Here is an 18077-nt window from a genome sequence, read left to right as displayed (position 1 = left end):
AGTATAACGAGTTGACAGTTATCACTCAAAAGTCCATCTAATCGGTGACTACATCATATAGCCGTCTAAACTTAATAGATGTGGACATTTTAAATTTTTACTCAAATTCCAAGGTGAATGTTATTTACTATACAATAACAGCTAAAATTGAGTTAGCCTAACAGCTTGAAATTATCATTTTATCTTTTCATTTATTAAACAATTTGGTTACCATGGTTACTAAGAGCATCCACAGCGCAATGGGGCATGTCGTCTCGATGCGGCACGCTGCGCAGAGCCGCGAGCTGGCGTGCTGTAACGATCCGACTTTTAATTGAGGATTTAATTCTTCTAATGACTGATTTAAGGATTTATTATGATAATTAGGGTTCGACATCCATTAATAAAATACAGACTTATATGAATTTGACGATTTATATACGTGATGATTTATTTTAGTGACACTCAAAATATATTTTGAGTCCATTAATTTATTAATGATGATTTAACATTGAAGTGTTAAAAATGAATTTTTATTTATTTCTAAAGTTGATCCATGTGGTTAGTTAATTTATTAAATTGACAAACCCAAATGGATTTTATACTTCAAATAAGAATTAGTCCTGTATGTTTCAATGTATTTAAATGAGTTTGGAACCATATGATTAATGTATTAATCTCTTAGATATTTTGATGATTAAGTTGGAACCATACTAAGTATACTGAAGAAATTCCACAGTCATACAAAGTATGCTGAAGAAATTCCATGTTCACACGATCCTCATCCATCCAAGCCACCCCATTTTTCTTTAAAATCACAGCCACTTTCACCATTGTTTTTCATACTCACCGTCTCCTACGTTCATTCCTCCAACCAAACTTCATGGTAATTATTACAAGTATTTTTCCATCTCATTTCTTTGTCATTTACAGAGCACCTTCTGATATCCTATTATTCATGCTTATTATGCAGAAACAGTAAATCATTATCTACCAATTCAAGGTTACTTTCTAAATCGAAATACTCCATTTCTTGTATCAAGTTCATAACTCCAAAAGAACCACCAACGCATACAACTGCTCATATTCCTCTTTATGTGCATACAACTGGTGTATAAACTCGTTTTAACATTGATGTTCGAAAGGCTGAATTTACAAGTGAGGTGTTTATATGCAGTGTGATTAATTGAAGAACAATTAAAGATCTTGACTTTTTACATGGACATATAGAGATAATTACTTCCTGACTATGTATGAATTTTGCTCAAATCATCTATGCTATGACTGAATTTGGGGCTGAGCCGTGTTCTGCATACGTGAGTGATGGAATCAGGGGGCGGCAGCCGCTGCGGCTGCCGGCGGCGGAGCCACAGGGTGGTCTCCGTTCTGCCAAGAGAGAAAGAGATGAAGGATTTCAGATTTTTTTTTTTAAATTTAGAAAGGGGAAAAAGATGAGGAAATTTAAAATGAAAGGAGAAGGGGAATTAGGGCTTACCTTAAGCTGCCGGATGAAGGAGGCGGCGCCGGTGGTGGCTCCGGCCTTCTGCTGGAGAAGATGAACCAGGCGCGGCTGCGGCTGCGGCTTACGCCGTGTCTGCGTGCGTGTGTGTGTGAGTCAGTGAGAAAGAAAAAAAGGTGAGAACGAGGAAGAAAGGGAGATGGCGAGATGAGCGACGACGCCGTGGTCTTCACGCCGCGGCGGACTGCCGTGAGAATGAGGGAGTAGGCGGCGGCCCGGCGATGGCAGCGCACCGCGGTGGTGGTGTCTGCTGCGCCTGGGTCCAGCGACCGAGAGTGAGCGAGAGAGATAGAGGCGAGAAGGGAGAAGAGGAGACCGAGGGGGTGAGAGGGAGAGCGGAGGCGACGGCGAGGCGATGCGCCGGAGGCGGCGCCGCCCTCAGCCGAACAGAGAGAGAGAGACGAGAGGGAGAGCCGATAAAGAGAGAGAGGATGATAGGCGCAGCTTTGAATGTATGTGTTTGAGTGTGTTTAGTGTGTGTTTTAATTAGGTTTAGAATTAAAAGTGGGCTTGGGCTTTTATTTAAGTTGATGGGCTTCTCTTATTAAAGAATTTGGGCTCGGCCCTTTTACCAAAATCTGATAGACTTTTAAATTAATTGCTTGGGCCATTATTAAATAAATTGAATGGATCTAATTTATCTAATTAATTTGGGCTTATATCCATTTAAATTATTTAAGCTCTTAATTATTAATTTAAATTGAGCTTGATTAATTTAATTATATATTAACCTTTAAGTTAATTATTTAAATGGAGTCCTTTTATTTCAATTATTTATAAGCGGTCTTTAAAATAAAATATTTTTGAGTTAAACTCTTAATTGTTGAATTCTTTTCAAATGACTTATTAATATGGATTATTTGAAAAAGATTAAATTGTTTTATGTATGAGAAAGCATGATCTATGATGATATAATTTGTCTAGATGTTATTATATGATTTGTTTTTAAATGACGGAATATTTGACTTGATGGCGTGAGTAGAACGAGTTAGGATTGATGCGCATGTTGATGTTCGAATAAATAGTTTCGAACCTAAATGCTAGTTATATGATAAATGTTTTGTGTTTAAGGTTTTGAACGAGATAAGATTAATATGGATGCTAGAACCCTAAAATCATTAAAGGAGATAGTTTAGTTTAGAGACCTATCTTCCTTTCTTACACGACTTTCTTCTCGAACTTATCGACTCTTCGTCAATAAAGGTCCAGACGGGAAGTGAAAGCTAAAGAAGGAGGTAACTCTACGCCCCTAGTGGGAACGAATAAGGTGGGCTTTCTTAAAACACGTATATAGAGATCCCCTGAATACAGGCCTCTTATACGAAATGAAATGAATGACATGATATAACTGTGATATTTTAAATGGCAAATGGTTCTTATGAAATGAAATGTTTATGGAAATGATCAAATGATGAATGGTTCTTTATGAAATGAATGAAATGTTTATGAATGATTGTCTGCCAAAAATGTTTATGTTTTATGTATGTATCCTATCTGTGTTGGTTCGCCAACTATAAAGGAAATCGAATTCGGACCCTACGCTAGACGAAGGTTTGCTAGTAAGGGTTAACGTGTACACTCATGGAGACTGTGTGTCGCTTGCGACCGGTCTTAGCGTCCGTGGAAGGAGGCCTCCTTCCCGGCGTGTAAAAGGAACAGATATGGATCATATAGACTGAAAATGAGATGCGCATCCAACTTTATGAAATGAAGTAAGCACAGGTCCTTCAAGTAAAACCCTGTGTGTTACTATTGGCAGTACAATAAATGATATAAAATGTTATATTTCCGACATATGTTCACTGAGTATTTTTACGCAGCCCTGCATGTTGTTTTCCCTAATGTGCAGGTTGAGCGGGTGATGGAATGGAGTGGAGTTGAGCGGATGTACCTTTTGACATAGAACAATAATGTAACCTTGAGTATACATCTTTATATGTATAACTCACACGTATTTCCGCTGAAAGATACTCTGATTATGATAATGTTTTATTTTAAGTATGATACTCTTTTGTTGAGTAATCCACTTCGACGGGCCTTCCCGAACGAATGTCTTGATTTTGCCCAAGTGATCAGTTATGATCCTAGTGTTATATAATAAATGTCTCTTTTCGTAAAATGTTTGATTGTTAAGTAAAAGCCCCTTTCTTTCCCCGTTTCTTAATCCCCTTCCCGAGTCATAACCCCGGTTAAGCCATCCTTAGGGATTGCGGGCTGTGACAGAGTGGTATCAGAGCAGTTCGTTTGCTCTGGCCCAAGAATTTTCCTTCAAAAGCCAAGTCTAGATCGAGTCATTTGACTTAAATGAATCTTATGACATCGCTCAACGCTCCATTGCATCACGCTCAATCAGGAAAAAGGTAACTGAAGTTACAATGTTTAATTATGTTATGGTTTTAAACATTTGCAAGGATGTGATTGTGAAACGCATGTTATGAATGATATGTTGATGCTTTACCTTTTTATGGCACAATTTGTGCATATTATGTTGATACGATTGTATGAATGAAAGGACATGGACACGTTTTCCAAGGAACATAGATTGCTATGAGTTACCTGATCATAAATTAGAAAAGAACATAGATTGATGGATCAATAGGATATTCCTATATACTAGATGCTTGATATGTTGAATGAGAAAAATGACTGAACACCTCGAATGTTTTGGTTTCCATCGGAAGACTGTAGTTTCGTTAAAACTCAAAGATATACTGAAAAGATACGTGCCACGATAATAGTAAGTCAACGAAAGGTGGCATGAGATAACTTTAAGATGGACGTTACACCACGAAGGTTTTAAGCATAGTCTCTACGTTCGAAAGTTCACACATGACAGAATATCAAATTGACTTCGTTTCATGATGAGTTGTAGAAAGAATATGGTTTGACTGTTACATTACTATGTTGTAATATGTCTACTTATGTAAGAATGTTGAATGTTCAGAATATGAGTCTAGAACAAATGATCCTAAGTTTGAACTTTTAGCTTACTACGAGCTGAAGTTTTGTTATATATAGTATCTTGAGGGTTTAGAAGACCCAGAATTACCAAGTTCGGGATGATGTTTCCCGTGTAACTGGGAAGTGATTATGTTGGACCTGGCCAGTCCACATGATCCAAATCTCAGTAAGACGCCTTTTGGGTTTATAAATCCCTGTATTTCAACTTCAGTTTAAAAATCAGATGTGTTCTCACTCTAGGTCATTTTATTCGACCTAGTAGTTACTCCTTTCTACCATCTGGTTATTCATTTGAGTATCTCAAACAAATTTTTCTACAACACTTTGTTTTAATATCGTTCACGAATTGAGCCCTTACAATTGTTGAGTTGTTCTAGTAGATTCTTTTGAGGTATACGACTAAGAAGTGTTAGTATATTGACTTAGTAAGTCACCCAAACTATAGCTTGGTTAACTGTCCATCAGTTTGTGTCTAAAATTAGTTGACATTAGTTATTCTCCTATGATTATTATCAACCATACATTTTGTTAGCAATTTATAGTACAAACCGTAATGTAGGGTTTCAGCATAAGGATTTGAGTTGTTTTGTCTATGATGGTTTTACGATCGAATCCTTACACATGTAATATATGGCAAGGAGTGTGTTGATTATCGCTTTTCTCTTGAAAATAGTTTGTCTTGTAGACGAGGAACTAGAAACAAGGTGGGGACAGAAATGAACCATTACGAAAGATGGATGAACTTTTTCTCGAGTAAAGATTGTTTTATCAATGAAACTAAGAATCCAGTTGAGGGTAAACTCTAGATTAAGACGATGAAGAGAATCTTTGATTTTCTTTGTACCGCACCAGAACGACTTCATATGTTGCATTCCAGTTGACTAGATCTACAGATTTTGGTGGGAGGCCAAAAGAAAAGTAATGACTCAAGAATGGTTAGCAAACTTGTCTTAGAAAGACTTTAAGACGGACACATATGACATATATTTTCAATATCTGCGATAAGTGGAAAGAAACGAAAATGTTCAACCTCAAGCAAAACAAGATGTCTATGACCAAGTACGACCATATTTGCTGCGACATGTCCGTTATACCCCACAATAGGTGGACATCAATGAAAAGATCCCGAAGAAGTTTCGCCCTGGCCTAAAGTATGAGATAAGAATGGCACTCGCCAACCACGATGAGTTTACGTACTTTGAATTGCTCAGCAAAACTCTAGACGCTAAGGTAGTTATGCCCGGGGATCACCCGTCACAAATACAAACTGAACAAAGCGATCAAGACATGAAAAACTTTTCACCCATAGAAGGAACGACGATAGTGACACGTAGTTATATGAACCTGTAATTGAATGTAGGATCACTTAAGGTGGTAGCGAATAACTTGATGTTATACCAATATGGAACGTAGATGTAACCCTAGGAATGGACTGGTTAGCTGAGAACTATATGCTACGATTTATGCATTAAATGGGAAATCTCCTTCAAACCTCCAAGAATAGACGCTTTAAGTTTTCACGAGATAAGTATAAGGAGAGAATATCAGTTATTTCATACATACAAGCCATGAAAGTGATAAATAAGAAACATTACCAAGTTTTCCTTGTATACCTAAACGGAGGAGCTAGAACAGAAAGGACAGTCGAGGATGTAAAAGTTATACGTGAATTCCATTATGATTATCCGGAGAACTTACCAAGACTGCCACCCAATAGACAAGTAGAATTTACCATCGACCTAGTACCAAGATCGACACGTGTATCAAAAGCATCGAACAAGATGACTCCAAAGGAGTTGGAGAACCTAAAGATCCAATTGCAGAAAACGACTAGACCTAAGTTTGATCATGTCTAGTGCATTCCCATCAGGAGCGCATATTTTGTATGTTATGAAGAAGTATGGTACTTTAAAAAGGCGCACAGACAATAGAGCGTGGAACAAACTAATACTCAGGAATGAATATCCTTTACCGAGGGTAGATGAATTGTTCGACCAACTCAAGGATGCAAGTGTGTTTTCCAAGATCGATTTGAGGATCGAGTATCATCAGCTAAAAGTCATACAAGAAGGTATACTCAAGACAAATTTTAGAACAAGATACGACCACTACAAGTTTGTAGTTGCGCCATTCAGGCTAACAAATGCCCAGATATATTCATGGGCATCATTGATAGAGTATTCCACCTTCACCTGGATAAGTTTGTCTTAATGACTTCAAGAATGAAGATGAACATAAGGAACATTTAGGGACCATGTACACAAGTACTATTGGGTGAACGAATTTATGCCAAATCAGTAGGTGTGAGTTTTGCTCAAGGAAGTGGCATTTTCTGGAACATATTGAATGATTTGAGTTTATATTTATTAAATATTGCACGTATAATTTACTTAGATTAATTTGAACACCAAGGTTCAAATTTGATGAAGGCCGTGAGTCATAAGGCCAGAGACGAGCGATGCTCGATTTTAATTGAGTTATTTTTTAGCATGCCAATGTGTTTAGAATAATTAAAAATATTTGTATTTAAATTTTTGGAATTTATTTCCATTAAATACAAATTTTCTAACTATTCGATGATTTATTAAGTTGAGATATGTGGAGTATGTGAAGTCATGTAAGTGAACTAGCAGTGCATATGAGTTAATGCTATGTTAGTAAGACTATATGAATTATTTGAGTATTTATAAGATGAGCATGATTAGTAAGTTATTGAGCTTTTTGAATTGCATGAGAAATGCATATAAAATGGCTAAGTATGAGAAATTAGTATGGATGAGATTTATTAGTTTAAATGAGATAAATAAATTAGAGAAACATGTTAATTAATTATAGTTGGAATTTAGTATTTAATTACAAAGTCCGAGATTTAATCGAGAACTATGAGCATGATAAATTGTTAAGATATAATTTATTATTTGAGTTTGATATCGATTATGTGTCTAAATGGAGTGAGTGTGAGAGTTATGATTAACGCACATAAATGTTGGTATCTGACACTCGAACAATTGGTGTCGAGTATAAATGATAGTTTAATGATAAAGAGTTTTGATGATTTTGAATTGTAGTGCTAGAGATTCTAAAACCTGATAAGGAATTTGTAGTAGCTGATGAGACAAAGAGGATGTGTTGAACCCGTAAAGGATTATGATTTTGGTATTAACCATCGCATGGACAAGACCAATGTAGTAGATGATGCAGTGAGCCTGAAGGTCCCGTCTAAGATAAGATAAGATGATGATAGAAGTGATTAAACCACCCAGCTTGAGGAAAATGGTGGTAGAAGCACGAAGGAAGGATGAGAAGTTACGAGTAAGAATAAGGATAAGAAGTTTCAAGAATTACCACGAGGAATCAAATAATGCTATCTTCTTTGAAGGGAAGATATGCATCTCCATGACAATGAACTTAAGAATAAGATAAAGCCACGGCACCCTTATACTATCACCAGGAAGTACTAAGATGTATTAAGATCTAGAAAAAAAAAATTCTAGTTAGGAGGAATAAAACGAGATGTAACCTCATTTGTTGAAATATGTCTTGCGTGCTAGCAAGTGAAGGTTTTACAACATATCATATTGTTACTTTGAGTCTTCGAGCTCATAAAGTCAAGCTTAATGTCGTGTTTGGGACAAACCGAGCCCTTAACGAACCAATGGATTTCTTTGTCGAGATGGATTTTTCGAATCCATCAAACTTAAGCAAAGGTTGTCACGAAAGGGGGCAGTCAATGCCCACATGACTCGAGATTCCTTCGATGAATGAATAAAAGTTTATAACGGCGTTTTAGGCTGACTGCCTACATGCTCGAAATGGTTGGTCTCCTTACAAACTGTTTAAGTTGCCTTAAGAATGCTTTAGAGATATTAGTCGTTATAGTTCCGCTTAAACGACATAGAAATTACTAATAAGGTATGTTGAGGACGACCAAGCTAAACCGGGGTGAAAGCTGAGAACATGTTTTTGCCACTCTTTGTGAGACATATAATACCAGTTATCAATCGACTATCGATAGGTTAGCAAATGAGGCGTTATACGTGAGGAAATATAGATCACCACTTTGTTGGGATGAAATGACTAGATGATTGAAATCATCCGTCAAAATTTGATAGTGAATAAAATAGGGGCCATGATTGACAGAGTCATATGTTGACAAATGACGAATTGACCTATGATGTGAAAATGGAGAGATAATTTCCATAAAAGTTTCTCCATCAAGAGAAATCATTGGACTCAATGTGAAGGGTAAACCTAAACCCCGTTTTATAGGCTCATACGAGATTGTAGAAAGGATAGGCCCAATAATTTACTGTTTGGCGTTAGTGCTAAAGCTTTGAGAATATGCGTAATGTATCCCATGTGTCGCGAATAAGGAAGTATGTTTACGATTCAAAGTATATGATCCATAAGAATAACATTGTTATTAGTCAATATTTGAGTTACGAAGGAAGATCCGAATCTATCTTAGATCGGGAAGTTCAGGTACTAAGGACTAAGTCGATACCAATAGTAAGGGACCTATGAATACATCATGGTCAAGAATAGACTACGGTCTAACAAGAAAGTGAAGTACTCAGAGTTATTTTCTGAGGTACAAATTTCGGGACGAAATTTCTTTTAAGGGGGATAGTATGTAACGACCTGACTTTTAATTGAGGATTTAATTCTTCTAATGACTTATTTAAGGATTTATTATGATAATTAGGGTTCGACATCCATTAATAAAATACAGACTTATATGAATTTGACGATTTATATACGTGATGATTTATTTTAGTGACACTCAAAATATATTTTGAGTCCATTAATTTATTAATGATGATTTAACATTGAAGTGTTAAAAATGAATTTTTATTTATTTCTAAAGTTGATCCATGTGGTTAGTTAATTTATTAAATTGACAAACCCAAATGGATTTTATACTTCAAATAAGAATTAGTCTTGTATGTTTCAATGTATTTAAATGAGTTTGGAACCATATGATTAATGTATTAATCTCTTAGATATTTTGATGATTAAGTTGGAACCATACTAAGTATACTGAAGAAATTCCACAGTCATACAAAGTATGCTGAAGAAATTCCATGTTCACACGATCCTCATCCATCCAAGCCACCCCATTTTTCTTTAAAATCACAGCCACTTTCACCATTGTTTTTCATACTCACCGTCTGCTACGTTCATTCCTTCAACCAAACTTCATGGTAATTATTACAAGTATTTTTCCATCTCATTTCTTTGTCATTTACAGAGCACCTTCTGATATCCTATTATTCATGCTTATTATGCAGAAACAGTAAATCATTATCTACCAATTCAAGGTTACTTTCTAAATCGAAATACTCCATTTCTTGTATCAAGTTCATAACTCCAAAAGAACCACCAATGCATACAACTGCTCATATTCCTCTTTATGTGCATACAGCTGGTGTATAAACTCGTTTTAACATTGATGTTCGAAAGGCTGAATTTACAAGTGAGGTGTTTATATGCAGTGTGATTAATTGAAGAACAATTAAAGATCTTGACTTTTTACATGGACATATAGAGATAATTACTTCCTGACTATGTATGAATTTTGCTCAAATCATCTATGCTATGACTGAATTTGGGGCTGAGCCGTGTTCTGCATACGTGAGTGATGGAATCAGGGGGCGGCAGCCGCTGCGGCTGCCGGCGGCGGAGCCACAGGGTGGTCTCCGTTCTGCCAAGAGAGAAAGAGAGGAAGGATTTCAGATTTTTTTTTTAAATTTAGAAAGGGGAAAAAGATGAGGAAATTTAAAATGAAAGGAGAAGGGGAATTAGGGCTTACCTTAAGCTGCCGGATGAAGGAGGCGGCGCCGGTGGTGGCTCCGGCCTTCTGCTGGAGAAGATGAACCAGGCGCGGCTGCGGCTTACGCCGTGTCTGCGTGCGTGTGTGTGTGAGTCAGTGAGAAAGAAAAAAAGGTGAGAACGAGGGAGAAAGGGAGATGGCGAGATGAGCGACGACGCCGTGGTCTTCACGCCGCGGCGGACTGCCGCGAGAATGAGGGAGCAGGCGGCGGCCCGGCGATGGCAGCGCACCGCGGTGGTGGTGTCTGCTGCGCCTGGGTCCAGCAACCGAGAGTGAGCGAGAGAGATAGAGGTGAGAAGGGAGAAGAGGAGACCGAGGGGGTGAGAGGGAGAGCGGATGCGACGGCGAGGCGATGCGCCGGAGGCGGCGCCGCCCTCAGCCGAACAGAGAGAGAGAGACGAGAGGGGGAGCCGATAAAGAGAGAGAGGATGATAGGCGCAGCTTTGAATGTATGTGTTTGAGTGTGTTTAGTGTGTGTTTTAATTAGGTTTAGAATTAAAAGTGGGCTTGGGCTTTTATTTAAGTTGATGGGCTTCTCTTATTAAAGAATTTGGGCTCGGCCCTTTTACCAAAATCTGATAGACTTTTAAATTAATTGCTTGGGCCATTATTAAATAAATTGAATGGATCTAATTTATCTAATTAATTTGGGCTTATATCCATTTAAATTATTTGAGCTCTCAATTATTAATTTAAATTGAGCTTGATTAATTTAATTATATATTAACCTTTAAGTTAATTATTTAAATGGAGTCCTTTTATTTCAATTATTTATAAGCGGTCTTTAAAATAAAATATTTTTGAGTTAAACTCTTAATTGTTGAATTCTTTTCAAATGACTTATTAATATGGATTATTTGAAAAAGATTAAATTGTTTTATGTATGAGAAAGCATGATCTATGATGATATAATTTGTCTAGATGTTATTATATGATTTGTTTTTAAATGACGGAATATTTGACTTGATGGCGTGAGTAGAACGAGTTAGGATTGATGCGCATGTTGATGTTCGAATAAATAGTTTCGAACCTAAATGCTAGTTATATGATAAATGTTTTGTGTTTAAGGTTTTGAACGAGATAAGATTAATATGGATGCTAGAACCCTAAAATCATTAAAGGAGATAGTTTAGTTTAGAGACCTATCTTCCTTTCTTACACGACTTTCTTCTCGAACTTATCGACTCTTCGTCAATAAAGGTCCAGACGGGAAGTGAAAGCTAAAGAAGGAGGTAACTCTACGCCCCTAGTGGGAACGAATAAGGTGGGCTTTCTTAAAACACGTATATAGAGATCCCCTGAATACAGGCCTCTTATACGAAATGAAATGAATGACATGATATAACTGTGATATTTTAAATGGCAAATGGTTCTTATGAAATGAAATGTTTATGGAAATGATCAAATGATGAATGGTTCTTTATGAAATGAATGAAATGTTTATGAATGATTGTCTGCCAAAAATGTTTATGTTTTATGTATGTATCCTATCTGTGTTGGTTCGCCAACTATAAAGGAAATCGAATTCGGACCCTACGCTAGACGAAGGTTTGCTAGTAAGGGTTAACGTGTACACTCATGGAGACTGTGTGTCGCTTGCGACCGGTCTTAGCGTCCGTGGAAGGAGGCCTCCTTCCCGGCGTGTAAAAGGAACAGATATGGATCATATAGACTGAAAATGGGATGCGCATCCAACTTTATGAAATGAAAGAAAATGTTTAGTAAGCACAGGTCCTTCAAGTAAAACCCTGTGTGTTACTATTGGCAGTACAATAAATGATATAAAATGTTATATTTCCGACATATGTTCACTGAGTATTTTTACGCAGCCCTGCATGTTGTTTTCCCTAATGTGCAGGTTGAGCGGGTGATGGAATGGAGTGGAGTTGAGCGGATGTACCTTTTGACATAGAACAATAATGTAACCTTGAGTATACATCTTTATATGTATAACTCACACGTATTTCCGCTGAAAGATACTCTGATTATGATAATGTTTTATTTTAAGTATGATACTCTTTTGTTGAGTAATCCACTTCGACGGGCCTTCCCGAACGAATGTCTTGATTTTGCCCAAGTGATCAGTTATGATCCTAGTGTTATATAATAAATGTCTCTTTTCGTAAAATGTTTGATTGTTAAGTAAAAGCCCCTTTCTTTCCCCGTTTCTTAATCCCCTTCCCGAGTCATAACCCCGGTTAAGCCATCCTTAGGGATTGCGGGCTGTGACACGTGCCCCCTGGCTCGTGTTGAGCGCTTTGGCGATAAATGGCGGGTGCATGCACAACACATGCGAATCTAAAATAAAAAAATAGAATATAATAGAGAATGAAAGAATGGAGGAATAAAGGATTTGGTGGGGAAGAAGAAAAAAAAAGAAAAATAAAGGGGTGGGATAGCGGGTTGGTAGGGTAGTTTTTTACTCCCTCCGTCTCACAAAAACATGAACGTTTTTCCATTTTGGGGTGTCTCACAAAAACATGAACATTTCCATTTTAGTACATCATGGCCCACCACTACTTTTCCTTAATTAATTCATTACTCTCACAACACCTTTTAAAGTGGGGCCCATTTTCCACTTACTTTAACTCTCAACTAACATTTCTTAAAACCCGTGCATTTCTCTTTGTTCATGTTTTTGTGAGACGGAGGGAGTATTTTTTATTTTTTTAAATAATTTTTGTTCTAATTGTGATTTTTGTTTTTTGTTTTTTAAAATCTTAAACTTTTTTCATTTTTTGACCTATTTTTTTATTATTATACTATTTTTATTTATTGTATTTTATTTTAATTAATGTAATGTTTAAATTTATTTTTAATGAAATATTAAATTTTAAAATAGTAGCATAAAATGGAAGCGAAGATTATAGCGCCTATTTATAAAGTCAATGCACTGGAGAGAGGAGGCGCTGTGGTGGAGACCACCCCACCCACTGGAGATGCTCTAAGTAACTCGTGGTTAACGCTTCTATGAAGATTGACGACTCTCATTTTTTTAAAACTTTCTTTGGGGCTCATTCCCCAATGTCGAGACTCGAGAGTTTGGGCAATTTTCAATTTTCCGCCATGCAAGGTTTCAATCTCCAATGTCGGAGTTCATGCAGTTTTTCCTATAGTCGATGCAATTACCATTAGTGCAATTCTTAATTATATGTCAAATTGGCTATAATATTTATTTCCTATATTATTCTCTATTCTTTGTTGCATGATCTATATTTGGCTAAGTTTAACATTGATATGTAATCGCCCATATTGAAACACCTTAATTCTTTCTTTAAAGGCCCCTTTCAATTGTTTCACCATTAGTACGTGATGGTTTTATATAATCTTTGTTCTTTAGAGCACCCACATCCGTTGAGTAAGCTCCTTACTCAATGGAGTGGGGGACCACTTATGAGTAAGAGCACTCCCAGCAGAAATCCCAAAATTATGCTCCTATATTCCTCCCTAAAGTTTTCCTATTTAATTTTAGGATCTCAATTTTATAAATGCATACACCATATCTCCTATTTTCTACATAAAAATAATAATTATGTGTGGGCCCTATTAATTATAAGCTTAAAATAAATTTAGGGTGAGCGTAAATTTAAGATTGAATTTAGGTAGGTGCATAAATTTTTGTGGGCCCCGTCCAATTTAGGGGATCTGCTGGATGCATTTTTTATCTCATTTTCAATTGTTTTAGCCTAAATTTAGAGTTAGTGATGCATTTAGGTGATCTGCTGGGAGTGCTCTAAGCACTCCATATTGGGCTTACTCATATTCATTCATTTTGATTTTTTGTATTTTTCATTTAATTTGAATTGCACCAATTTGAATAACACAAATACTACAAATTAAAATTTTATTAATTTTAAAAACCTAAAAATTACATAAAAAACTAAAGACATAATTAAAAATTACATAAAAAAACTATCTAGTTTCTACCACCCCTTTGCCGAGTTAGGATCGTTGCCACCCGTTCCTTGTGGATTTTTAGCTGCTTCGGTGTCATGTCGGAGGTCTTCATGAACAATATCCGATCGTCGTGGATCTCCCTCTTGAGAGCATTCTTCGTGGTGTACTCATCGATCATTCGATTGAGTTTGACGTCGGTATTCGTCATATACTCTTTGCATTCGGGTGGAGCTTCTGAGCCTTGCTACGTCGAGCCTTTCGCATTTCCTTTCCCCTTCGTCGCTCTCGTCGCCGCCTTCGCTGCTTTGTTTCCAATAGGGCGGAAAGACGAGATTTCCTCGCCCAAAGCCGAGGTGGTGAAGCCGCCGCTCTCACTAGTCTTTGTCCTCTTGGAGGAATGCACGTCTCCCTCGATGAACAAGCTCTTAAACTTTCGGTTCATCCATAGTATTTTCCACGCGTTCCACCACTTAAAGGCACCGCCTTTGCCTCGAGCGGCATACAGAGTTTGGGCCTTCTCCCGAATCATGTCGTTGGGATGGCCGGAAGGCTACTTGGCGTTGGTCTTGACCCAAATCGCCTCCTACAGCTTCACCTCCGAACTTACACGGGCTCGATGAGATTTTATTTGCCGATGGTTGAGGTTGGCACCGATGATGGCGTTTACTCGGTCGAGGACATGTTGCCAATAGGCATCGCCTTTTTGATCGACACCACGGTTGGCGTCGTTCGTCTCCTCCACCCGAATTTTTGTGATGAGGTCTTTTTCCTTGAAGGCCATCGCCTTCCGCCGCCGGCCATGCTTCAACGTCGATGCACTATGGACCGCCGGTGCACCGCCTCCTCGGACGTTGGGGGCTCCCCTCCTACGTTGAATCCCGATAAATCGGGATGGTAGTCGCCGGTAAGATCGGGGGTCTAATTTGGGAAGTAGTAGTCAGGATTATTCGGATCCATTTTGATAGAGTTTGAGAGAGATGATGAAAATAAAATTTGAAGAGTTTGAGAGAGAGATGATGAAGAGAATTGTGGGTGTATGATTTTTCGTGGAGGAAGAGGGTTTAAATAGAAAAAATTTATTAAAAAAAAAAATCTAATGATAACCATTGGAAATAATAAATAAATAATAAAAAAAACAAACGGTCGAATAGAACAAAAGGGAGAAAAAAAAAAAAAGGGCAACGATCGAATGAACTTTAAAAATTAGATTTTTTTTAATAGGCGTGTGCATTAAAAAAGAGATTGAGTCTTACTCGAATTTTTAAGTAAGAGTCGAGTAAGAGTGGCTCCACATCGGCTTACTCGTTCCCTACCTTACTCGAGTAAGGGGGAACAAGTAAAAGGATGTGGATGCTCTTATATCATTTGTTTATGTTGATTATTATAATATTTCGTAGTTTGAGCTCATATTTTATTTTTAATATTTTAGGCTATATGAAGTTTAATTTGAATGTAACGTCGGGTTTGGGAGACATTCCAGTATCAGAGGTTGGTAATAATAATATCATTAATGAGATCTTGAGTTGCCTAATAGGACTATCGTAGATGAATTTCGTGAGTCGAAGGTGCCCAAAAGAACTAGTTTAGAAGATTCGATTATGTCGAAATTACCCACTATAAGTGATTTTCCTCACTCTGAGGTGCTTAAGAGATTAATTTAGCATCGATTCAGACAAGAAAGATAGCAGTGTAAATCATAGCCCTACCTAATCTCGTAATTCATCTCATGTGCTAGTGCAATCTGATTCAAATTGTGAATCAACATAAGTCGACATAGATAACATTATTAGAGTTCTTGAAACGAAAATGGCAAATCTATGAAGTTCGGTTGAAGAAATTTAAATGTTCATGTAGTGGTTTTTCATTAAGTAATAGCATGAGACGTATGATTGGTGCTTATAAGAAATTGTTTTGGAGCACCAATTGTTCAGCTAGACTACAAGTTACTAGAGAATCACTCGGGGTCCTTTCCAAGTTTCAGTTTTTGAAAAAGATAACAATCATGTACTAGCACCATGTGCAATGTGTTGGGATCGATTTAAACCTCAATTATGACAGTAAATATGTTCTTGAAGCTTTGCAGCGTGCCATAATTGTTGTTAGTTGTGCTTGTGATTTTATTAAAAAGGAAGTAGGTGGCACGGTAAACAAATGTTTCACTAGAAAATACTATGTTTTATCATAATCTTGAATGTATTAAGAGAGCCACTAAGGTGGAGGATGGAGATGTTAGGGCTCTGGTAAAAATTTTCACCAATAAGTGTTGAAGTTTTTTTTTAAGTACCAGTTGGATGATGAAGGACGAGTTATGGATTTCTTCTTCTGGGATTCTTGATACGTTGTTTGTTACGATGCATTTTAGAGATATATATTATGTCCGCTGATACCACATACTGAACAAATCGTTACAATTTGATTTATGCTCCATTCGTAGGTATTAACCATCACTCTTGCAATGTATTGTTTGAAATTAGTCTTTTAACTGACAAAACAAGACAACTATTACGTTTGAATGGTTGGTTGAAGCTTTCTTGGAATTGATCATGCAACGCAAGGAGCCAAATGTTATTTATCATTAGCACATTTTCATATTTTTCATTAATCATTTTCGCATTAGAAAATAAGCCGTTGGATTAGAATGTCTCGTCAGTTTTTCATATGTGATTGAACGTAAGTTTGAAATATGGAAATATCGTAAACAACAATCAAGACCTATTTCAAAAATTAATTTGTGTATATCAGTGATCTTGTTTTTTACTTTCTCCGTCCCGGCTATATTGAGACCTTTTTTTGGGCACAAAAAATTAAGAAAGTAGTGTTTTGTGTGTAGGTGAAAAAGTGAAAAAGGTGAATAAAGAGTAAAACCTTTGCCAAATAAGAAAATGTCTCAAGATAGGTGGGACGCCCAAAAAAGAAACTGTTTCCAGATAGGTGGGACGGAAGGAGTATTTTCACAATTGTATAATGTTGATCTTTATTTTTACATGATCTACTCGATCTATCAATAAAAAATGTTGTATTTTTACCATTTTAGTTCGTCCAAAATAAATATAATGTTCTTTTATTTTGCTATACATACTTCGATATTTTCAATTCTATAAACATTCAATATTTTACATGCAAACTCATATTACAAACTATTTATAAATGAGACATTCTCCTGTGCAATCGGTTGCACCATGTAACTGATTTCTGTCATTCTGGAAATCAGTTGCACGGTGCAACCGGTTGCACATGAGTATTTGTGTTTATAAATTGGCTAACAATTCAATTTTGATAAGTCTCTTTCTCTATTTTATATATTTATTCTGACTATTTATTAAAATTTGTGCTCTTCGAATCAAACTACACTTATAATGGATGAATTGAGTAATAGACAACTATTATGCTTTTAAAAAATGATTATTATAATTTGTTTATCATTTTATTTTATTAACTATTTTTGTGTTGTCCAACTAATTATATAATCACCATATGAACTAGTTAATGATTCGGTTAAACTTGGGAGTCCATTTTAAAAATTATTATTCTCTTCCTTCCGTTTTTGGTGACTCATTAATTTTGAACGGGGAATTTTAAAAAATATGTAAATTAATTAAAAGTGATAGAATTCCATCTTTCGATTAATTTTTAGTATTTATAGAATAAATTACTTATAATAAGATAGTCTAAAATGAAAAGTGAGTCACCAATAATGTGACTATTTCATCCGTTTTCTAAAATTATGTATTTTATTGATATATTTTTCAAATATATCTATTTTCTATTTTTAAACATTATTTCACATATAATTGAATAATTTTATTTCTGTAAGTTATATCCATGCTTATTACTCATAATCAAATTAATATACTTAAAAGATTTTCTGCATAATTTTAGGAGATTGAG

Source organism: Salvia miltiorrhiza, chromosome 2 (assembly GCF_028751815.1).
Source record: "Salvia miltiorrhiza cultivar Shanhuang (shh) chromosome 2, IMPLAD_Smil_shh, whole genome shotgun sequence".
Lineage (NCBI taxonomy): Eukaryota > Viridiplantae > Streptophyta > Magnoliopsida > Lamiales > Lamiaceae > Salvia > Salvia miltiorrhiza.
Note: the sequence above shows the minus strand (reverse complement) of the source record.